The following is a 10,809-nucleotide window of genomic DNA, read 5'->3' on the forward strand; positions in this document are numbered from 1 at the left end:
TCAGAATCTTACCACTTAAGCTTGCTGACTGCACACTCTGGAGCCCTTACTTTAGTGCCCTGATTGTGACTCAAGTAAACAAGAGCATTCATATATCCAATGACGCGGTGCATGAACACAATCCTGCTGATGCACATGTTTACTTTGGTGTGTGTGAGTCCTTTTGACTAATTTATTGCCGCCCCCAAAGCAAAAATATTCTCATTACAATGAAACATGTCGTCCATTTGGGGGCTCCCGTTGTCATAAAACTGTCATTGGGGGCTATACAAAATAAATTGAATTGAATTGAACTGTGAATGTGTGTATTGAATACACAGTGAGCATTTCTGGTCATCCATACGCGTGTAAAAATGAAATCGAAATCTTTCCATGCATGCGACAATAGCATCTTGAAATCCATTCGCGGATATCACACCCCCTTAACTCATGCATTAAGGTCAGAGAGCATCTATATCTCTTTGTAAATATACAGTATAACTTATCATAGGGACTGGGTGTCCAACAAGACCCCTGTCAACTGTATCTGGCACGTACTTCTCACTCACCATTGTACCATCATATGGTACAATGCATATGCTCATATGCATATGCTCATATGGCAGTCGGCAAAACGCTTTGGAGTAATTACAGCGCCATGAGACAGAGGGGTTTTTAATATTGCGAACCATTGATTATGTTAAACAGACAAAGAAGAATGCAGTTGTTAATACCTCCGATGTTTCAGAGATCCCGTATTGCAATGATTACACCGGGGGTGGAAAAGCATCACGTGCCTGGACAACTATAGAGTCTGCAGGTCAACCCCGCTTACTGTTCCAAACCCAACAGACGACTCATTAAGCGAAGAAAGATGGTTTCCCAACAAACAATTATGCACAGAACCATGCACTGCGAGCGGAACGGCAACACCTGCGGAGACCCTTAGAGCTAATTTGGGAGAAATCCTGAGTGAGACATTAACTCAGCACACATGATATGAAAAGCTCATTTAACATTTAACCAAGTGATGAAATACAACAATACATACAAGTGTGCCTCTGGGCATGGAGAAAATAAGCCAGATGGAAATGATCAAAATAGGATAATAAAAGGACCCCCCCCCCCCAGTGCACGGATGTGCGGTTTGGAAATGTTAAAGATGTTGCTTTTTATTTACCAAAAGGTGAATATTAACAAAGAATATGCAATATGTAAATGCAAACCAATTGGAGAAGAAACACATGCATGGGAACAGGTTGCTATACTTTACTGACTGTATTTGTCTATTTTAATGATTTTTTTTTTCTCAATTTAAACACGTAAAAATAAAAAGCAGTTGCCAATGGAACAAGTGGAAATGTGCCTGGTATAGATTGTTGAAATGAGCCGTAATATAAAAGGCCTTTCAAGATAAAAAGAGATCTTGGATGATATTCAGTGAGTAAAACCAAGTCCCGATATCTGCACTGAAATGTTACTTGCTCGTTGATTTGGTCAAACAATATATATTATAAGATATTTATAGAAACACCAATTTATTCCAATCTGCTCCACTATGCTTATGTCTTCCTACTGTTCCCTCCCGTCACTGGGCTGCTGTGGAGTAGATAGCAATATTGATCTCAGCGTTGGTGGTCCGTGACCCACCAAACAGCTGGCTTATCTCAACCCTGCATTATAATGGAATCAAAACATTGGGAGCAGAGGTTGGGAGGGGGAAGCGTAGCCTCCCCCCCCCAGCCCTCCCCCTCACGTGTCATCCATTAATGAAGTCATACATCATTATAAGGACTGCGTATTCTGCGGTTGTCAGTCATTCACTGCGCTGTTTGGTCCCTCGAACTTGCCTGACATTTTGCTGACCCCGCAGATGAATAAAGAATTGGTTTGGGATTAGCCCTCCATTATTAAGATACGCTCACTCCACTCACTATATCTTTGCTGCACTTGAAATTCAGTCCGTTCAAGACGTTGATATTTCTCTTCTCCGCAGCCTGACAGTCTGTTGATATAGGTTTATGCGGCAGTTTATGACCATGTCCGGAACCCTTTTTTTAATACACAATAAAGAAAACAATAAATCTACATATTCTCCTGCACAGTGATGTGACGGCAATATCCTGGGTTTGCGAAAACTGAAATGCACTGCCATAAAGTGAAGGCATGTGTTGCCATTAGAGCCACATGCAAAGGCGTACACAATACACAGATATGATTTATGGAAACGCCGCCGTCACCCCTCCGGTTCCCATCGACGGCAGCCGCGGCTATAATTACACTCAACGGCATTTTGCTTTGGACTCGCTGTGCACGGATTGACGTGTGTAATGTGTTCACTTTGAGACTGGTTTTAAATGGGACGCATCAAACCACGGAGTAACCTTGGCGCCGTTACATCGCTGCCACTTTGAAGGAAACAAAGTGTGCCCCGGTTGTTTCTACGAACGGCAAAATGAGAACGCAACAAATCAAGTTAATTGCCACTGCTCTGATTAATAAAAAAAAAAACGGTATACATGCAGTTAGATTTTGATGGCCACATGTACGCCCTTCTTACTTTCTGCGTGTAGTCTTTCTGCGTGTAGTCTTTCTGCATGTAGTCTTTCTGCGTGTAGTCTGGATGTTACGTTAGTGACGTTGGTGATCCGTTTTCCTTACTTGTATTTATTTATAGTGCACATAGTTATTTTAGCGTAACTATGATAACATAAACCTAAAACGGAGGTGTAAATAAATGAAATATGATTGAAAGTGATACTAATAACATGCAGAAAGGCCTGGACATGCTGTTTATGCACATTGCCACGAGATCGGGTTGAGGATTCAGTGTCTTATTCGAGTTTGAATGCTTTATCGTGATTGAATGACATAATTCAGTCTTTCTTATAACCGGATCATTGCGTTGCCCATATTAAAATGTGACTTTTCTGTCATTTGTCTTCAATTGGCCCTGTGCATATATGGGATATGATCCAGAGCCGTGAATATACGTCACTACTGTTCAGTATTCCATCAACATTATCTGCCGGTGAACGTATGAACCGCTGCTGCATTCTGTTGCAAGCGGGACCGGACTTGCCCCTTCATCCAAGAACACCAGAAAAAATACAAAAATTAATATTTCATAGTGCTCCAACGCCCGTCAGACAAATGTATGTGGACATCCCATCAATAAATGGTTGAAAGATTGATGGAATATGATGTCCACGGGTGGAGCGTGAAGCAGCTGGTGGCAGTGTTGATACAAAAGCTATTTTTGGAAGATCCCTGGTTCTCTCCTTTAATCTAGTGGGGCAGCCAACTGATGCATTGCTGCATGCATCAGTGGGGTTCTGGGGAAATGGAAAGCAGAGGGGTATGTCAAAGGAACGTACCTTTTCTGTCAAAGGAACGTACCTTTTCTGTCACAGGAACGTCACATCTCTGTCACAGGAACGTCCCTTTTCTGTCACAGGAACATCTCATTTCTGTCACAAGAACGTCCCTTTTCTGTCACAGGAACGTCACATCTCTGTCACAGGAACGTCCCTTTTCTGTCACAGGAACATCTCATCTCTGTCACAGGAACATCTCATCTCTGTCACAGGAACATCTCATCTCTGTAACAGGAACATCCTTTTTCTGTCACAGGAACGTCTCATCTCTGTCACAGGAACATCTCATCTCTGTAACAGGAACATCCTTTTTCTGTCACAGGAACGTCTCATCTCTGTCACAGGAACATCTCATCTCTGTCACAGGAACATCTCATCTCTGTAACAGGAACGTCCCTTTTCTGTCACAGGAACATCTCATCTCTGTAACAGGAACATCCTTTTTCTGTCACAGGAACGTCTCATCTCTGTCACAGGAACATTTCATCTCTGTCACAGGAACATCTCATCTCTGTCACAGGAACATTTCATCTCTGTCACAGGAACATCTCATCTCGAACATCCTTTTTCTGTCACAGGAACGTCTCATCTCTGTCACAGGAACATTTCATCTCTGTCACAGGAACGTCCCTTTTCTGTCACAGGAACATCTCATTTCTGTCACAGGAACGTCTCATTTCTGTCACAGGAACGTCCTTTTTCTGTCACAAGAATGTCCCTTTTCTGTCACAGGAACATCTCATCTCTGTCACAGGAACGTCCTTTTTCTGTAACAAGAACGTCTCATTTCTGTCACAGGAACGTCTCATTTCTGTGAAAGGAATGTCTCATTTCTGTCACAGGAACGTCTCATTTCTGTCACAGGAATGTCCCATCTTTGTCACAGTGTGTGTAATATCCCTGCTCAAATCCTGTCAAATACAAATGTGGACAGAAAAACGTGTTTCTTCTTCAAATAAAAGTTTTCTATGTCAACTGTAATGATAATTATACTTTCAACTACCACTATGGCAATGTAGGTTCTGTAACATTTTATTCTATTCTTTAAATTCAGCTCTCCGTTAGTAAAAACTTAGTGTAGTTATAATGTAAGTGTTCACAAAGTGGAGAACTGACTAAACATTGGGTTGCTCCACAAAAACTAGTTCTTGCATCTTAAATGTTTACATATTGGACTACCTGACTGTACAATAAATCACCTCTGGCTTTATTTACTTTATATACACTGTATACACTTTTCATTTTATTTTTTTTTCATTTTCATTTCCTTGATTATTTAAATTCTTAAATGTAATATGCCCTGCTATTTTATTTTATGGTATATACAAAGAAATGTCCCCCTGGGGATGAATAAAGTATATCTAATCTAATCTACCTGCCAGGTATTACTGAGGTAGAACTCTGACAATATAGTATATAACCTATTTATAAAAAATAAAAAAAATCTCTCTGACTGACACCATCCATTTGAGTCGACATGAATACTTTGTATGCAAATATAAAACAAAGTCATGACTACATTCACAAAGGATTGCCAGTTAAGTTCAACATAATGCTTGACCCCCTCAAACCCTTATTTATATGGAACATGTACACAAGGATTTCCTGTTTACAGCTGATTTGTTTTGATAGCACACTGTGTCCTAGCAACTGACTAAAATCATTTACTACCTAAGGCGTTTCTTCAGTTTTAATGTTAAAAACCAACATAGTAAATCACCACCAGGCACTTACACAGAATTATGAAGCACTTCACACAAAACGTTAGCAGTGGAATTACGACTATAGCTGCAACCCTGACCCCGAAATTGAGACGTCCAGAAACTACGTTTTAAAAGATTAATGAGCAGAAATTTACACAATCTCTTATTGCCTCTGTGACATTTGTCTTCCACCTGCAGGTCTCAGGACGGGTGCCTGGAGGGGTGCCTGGAGGTCCAAGGGTCAACCATGATATCGGAAGGGATTTTTTTTTTTAAATGGCCGGTGCAGAAAAAGTAAAGATTTAAAAGCCTGTTTGTCTCTAATTCTGGGACCAACACGGTACAAGCATTATATTTGACAAACTATATAATTTACATTAATGACAGGGAAATATCTTTGCTAAATATACAGACATCATGTAACAACTTCCCTTTTGGGACTGATCAGTTACTCTCGACCCGTCCACCATGAGGACGTAATTATCGTGCCATGGAAACTTGGACAATGGAATGGAGAGCCATGCACCGTCCATGCAACATCTGTCTCTCAACTCATTTGGTGGTAGTTTCATGGCTCGCCTACAACCCTCTGACATCATGAATAAATGAGTTGAATGTCAAGGCGAATGCTGAACGTTTGTACAGAGGAACCCACAAGCCAAGGATAGAGGGGGTCGTCCAATATTAGTTGTGACAATGACAGATCCGAACCCCTCCGACGGCCTTCAATGGATTTGACGTCGTCCCATCTTGCCGGATCTGTCAAACTCTTGAACTTTTCTTTGTATTATTTTTTGCAGTGAGGAACACAGTTGAAGCCTGGAGCAGCTCCTGCATGGGGTTTGAAGTCATGCCTGACAGTGAAGATAAGGGCTGAGGAGGAAGAAACAACAACGCTGAGGTCTCCAGTGAGCTGACAGTGAATTTGAAGGTTAGCGCTGCAATTTTATGGCAACAAAATTAATTAATTAAAAACAGCATTTGAGTTCAAGTATCCCTGAAAGCTACAGCAAGAAATTAATTTACACCATAAGCACAAGTTTTGAACCTTTGTATGCTCTCCATAAACACCCTCGCAGACGGCCAAATAAATGACAAGGCTATGCATTATTTCATTTGCCTATACTTCTTGGGCGTTGGCGATTTTAGCCCGAGTCTATGTTGCTTCAAAAAAACATTTGAACTGTGTGACATGCAAAGTTTGAGTTTCCTTAATCCACAACAAATATATAAAGGATGATAGCAGACCACTTCAGTGGAATTATGAAATGTCAGCTTCTCGAGTGCCTTTTGAAGGAGAGAAACTCCGATTGGAGAACAGCTGTTTTTATCTTGTCTCAGTGGAGGAATTCCTTTTTCGACTATAAAACTAAAAATACACACCCATTCCAGTTCCTTTGTCATTTCTTCAATATACTGACAAGACAGATGTTGTTCTGCCCGACTCTCTAGGGTTCTTTATCCGATGAGTGTCATTTCCTCTGTGCAATTACATAATTGATGGCAGCCACAGTGCTAGCCTGAACTGAAGTGCATTAGAGAAAGGCGCTTTGCAAGTAAAGCAAATATTTGCATCACAAGGAGTTGGCATAACATCCTCTGATCAGCTGATTACCATAGTGATGAGAATCTTCAAAGGGAAAACTTTCGTCTTCGGGGGTTGAGCTCAAAGTTATAGGTTATAAGCTGCAATAGCGACTGTCTCTGAGGGCATGTTCTGTTCAGCAGCAGGAATATGGGACACTCCACTGTTGATTATAATGAAGTTGGGGGAAAATGCAAAAGCTTACTTTTTGGAAGACGGAGAAAGAAAAAAAACCTGGAGAAACAGACTCTTTTTGACAGAGCTCATTAACTTCTCCGAAGGTGTTTGAGACTTTAAAAAGCAGCAGCAGCAGCAGCAGCAGAAGCAGGAGCAGCAGGAGGAGCTGGGGATGGGATATCCAGAGAGGCTGCAGATTTGTGATGTGATGAGCTTTATACTGCGGGTATCTATTTCTTAATTATTCCTTAAGGACAGCCATTTCCCCCCTCCTCCGCCATTAAACACCCTCCATATGGCACTTTTGGCAAAGGGCACAATTCTGCTCCTCAATAGGCAGGTGTCATGGCGGGTGAGCCTAACCATCTGAAATGTGCTGACGCCTCACTTTTTGGAACGGTTAAAAGGGTAGAGGTAGTGGGTGGAGGCGGGGCAGATGGAATTGTGTATGGAGAAAGATATAGCCCTTATTGTTTGTATTGCAACAGATAGTGATTCCATGCTCTTAATCATATACTGTAAGTTAATAGTAGTCACTGGACACCTTCTAGAGCTGGGGGAATAAGACAGCGCTGCTTGAGTTAAGTGATGGAAAAATAAAAGAGGGGTTTGGATGCCCTGCCGCAGTCTGTTTTGTAGTGTGGGGCTGATGCCAGACATCCCTCTCTCTCTCTCTTTCTCTGATACTGCTACTCAGCACTGCAGCACTGTAGCAACAGGATGGATCTCTCCCTTAATGTGTGTTTGTTTGTGTGTGTATGTGTGTGTGTGTGTGTGTGTGTGTGTGTGTCAGACAGACAAAACGCTAGAGGGGGGTCGCAGATATGAAAATGAAGTCACAGCATGTCAGGGCGGCAGCAACGTGCAGCGGCGATATTGAGATAACAAGCATGTTGAAACGGGAGAGAGAACTGCAAAGAAACAAAGCGCCTCGGACACCCCTCAGAAGATCTTTGCATCCACTTGTTTTTCGGAGGGTGTTGAATCTGGGTGCCGTGCTGCCAGTGATGAGCTCTTGTCTGTGTGTGTGTGTGTGTGTGTGTGTGTGTCATCAGATGTGTCTTACAAAGTGAGGACAGAACATTTCTCCAAACTCCTACATTTAATATTTGAAGCAAACCTGTAGAAAGTGATTGATTGTAAATGGTTATTGTTCTGCTGAGCAAGGCGTTACTCCGTGGTGTGGCTGAATGTGTGCACTGTAGCTGCTCTCCTACCGCATTACACTCAGACCTGTGCAGTAATCTAAAGAATCTCACACCGTTACATGCCGGATTCTAGACACAACAGATCATATGCATATTGTATGTGGACTCAGCATATGTAACCTACAGCCCATTATAATTCTTGCAGGGACATAATGTATGCAGTGTGTGTATACCAGTTACTCAGCAATCTAAAAGCGACGCTAGCCTACATATATAAAGTCCACAGCACTAAATAATAAATAACATCCACCACGAAAGTGGCTCTATTGAATTAAGTATGATTAATCCACATATGGACACCGGAACTATAGGAACCACTCAAACAGCATCCCCATCAATTGAGTCTATCCAGCAGCGCAGGAGGTCTAAAATATTGCCTCTAGGTGGAGATTGTTGCTCGCTCAGCACCGAGTACTGAGAAGGCACAGGCCCTTAAACCACGCGCTCACTGGGAGGCCGCTGTGTGACGTCACACCGCCAAAGAGGGATGGCTTAATTAAACTTTCATCCGACAAATATTCATGTGCGTTTAATGATCCAGAATCACTTCATTCCACATGAATTAGGAATATTAATGACCAAGATAGAAGGGGGCAACGGAAGGGCGTGTTGTGTACAGTTAAGAGCCGAAAGCAAGGGTGGATGTCGGTGAGAGAGAAGGATGCGTCTCGCCACCAGTCAATCACTTCACAGTCCCACCAAAACCCTCCAGGCCAGAGGTCATAATTGGAAGTGAGCATACAGTGTGTGTATGTATAGCCTCATTACAGTAGCACTGAGATTCCATCCTGATCTGACCAGAGCAGGGGTGGCTGGTGGTGGCCTATTTCTGGGGTCCGGCCCTGTTACTTCTTCCCTCGACGAACGCTCGCTTGCTACCATCTTGCCCTTGAGCATTGCTCCCATTTTGTCATGCTTTTTTTTTCTTTTCTTCCTCTATTAATTAAAACAATGCAGCCAAGATGTGTGTGCAGGCATCCAAAAACAAAACAAAAAACAGTCATAAAAAAGGAACTGTTGCACTTGTGTTAATGGCGCTGAGTGTAGGATGTGATGTGTTTTCGAGCTGAAGTGCATACCGCTGTTTCATATTTAGCTCCGAAAGGGTTTCTGTAATTGCTATGAATTAGCACAATGGCTTTCTGCATGAGCACCACTTGTTTCCAGGCAGATTGAAAGGCATAACAGTGCTCTGCTTGTCAATGTCTGGGATCATGAGGTCAAAGTAAGGCAATTATGTGAGTTTCCAGTACAATAAACTTTGTAAAAATAATGTGTATATTCATTTTAGTGACATTTTACGCAGACCACTGATCTATTAGAATTCAACCTGTGATCTTTCAGTCAACCGTAGGCCTTTGTGATATTGTATGCAAACTTGAAAACAAGATATTGAATGTTGTGATAGTCACATGAACAGCAGCGGAGGCCTCGTCGTGACCGAATATGGTCATATTCCTGATGAGTTCGAAAGTGTCGAATGTAAATCTGTTCTGTGGGCCACTGACTTTACCTCAGGACCTCCTCCTTAAATTAAAATATATAAATACTCTAAGTAGGTCCATGGACAACAATACCACCTCCAGAACAAGCTATTTGGAACCCTTTAATGTTATAAGAAAATGGGCTGAAGCATTTGTTTTCTTCCACATTGCATAGCAACCATCTGACTTCCCCAGAGATGAAGCACCACTAATGCACCGCTGGCGTAACCAGTATCACTGGATCAATGCTGCCATCTACTGCTCATTTTCAGCCTCTTCGGCTTGGCTAAGTTACTAAGCTATAGGATACAAAGCATTACAGTACTCAGAGTGATGAATGAAATGGTTATTGTTAAGGGATCTAATTGATGTTTGAATCTAGTTCCGTTTAGAAATCAAAAGCTAAACATCTTGATTTACTGGCAAAGCAAAAATAGGCTTCATGGCGTTATATTGGGTCAGTTTCTGTGAACAGTAATGAGGGTTTAACAAATCCAGCAGGTCCGCCTGTGTTGTCTTCCAATTCTCTTACCGCTCTCCCCTAATTTCCACACACTCCTGCATTCTGTCCAATGGTTGTAAAAAGAGAGGAGAGGTAAACATCAGGGAGATGTATGGGGTGATGGCAATTGAAGGGGGACCCAAAATAGATTCAACGGCTTTAATCATCAAACAGTATACTGCACAGGTGTGGGTTTTATAGTTTAGGCTTTTGTACTGCTTCCATTGCAACATTGCAGTATTTTAAATCATAAGACTTTTGTTGTGAAAGCGCCAATACATCCAATACGTCAAGTGTTAACAACTATGCACAGCCGCAGAGGTCCCACAAGACATGATGACAGCCAAGACGTAGGTGTTAAATTGCAGTGTTTATTACCACGTGAGAAATATAAGTGATGGAAAAAAATCACCTTGCCTGTGGAATAAATATGTCATAGAGATTGCAAGGTGTTGAGTCCTCTATAATGACGACAGCACACAGCACACTTTGTTCTTTCGTGAATTAAACAGCATGAAGAGTAAAAGATTCAGACTGTCTTGGATGTGCCATCCCGATTTCTCTTCCTTAGACCCAGAATCTATGAGGATATTTCCCAGGCATGAAGGAGAAAATCATTAGTTCAAATTGATCTAATTAATATGGAGTACAGACGCCGTGGGCCATCTGATTAGGGTGGAAGTCAAGCCTCACGCGCCGCTTGCTTGACCTCCACACTCAACGATGTCGCAACCACCAGAGGCACTTGGTTCCAGGCGCTTGAGTCACTGACCCAATCAGTGAGCCTCAGCGTA

The sequence above is a fragment of the Cyclopterus lumpus genome, chromosome 13, assembly GCF_009769545.1.
Source record: "Cyclopterus lumpus isolate fCycLum1 chromosome 13, fCycLum1.pri, whole genome shotgun sequence".
Taxonomy (NCBI): Eukaryota; Metazoa; Chordata; class Actinopteri; order Perciformes; family Cyclopteridae; genus Cyclopterus; species Cyclopterus lumpus.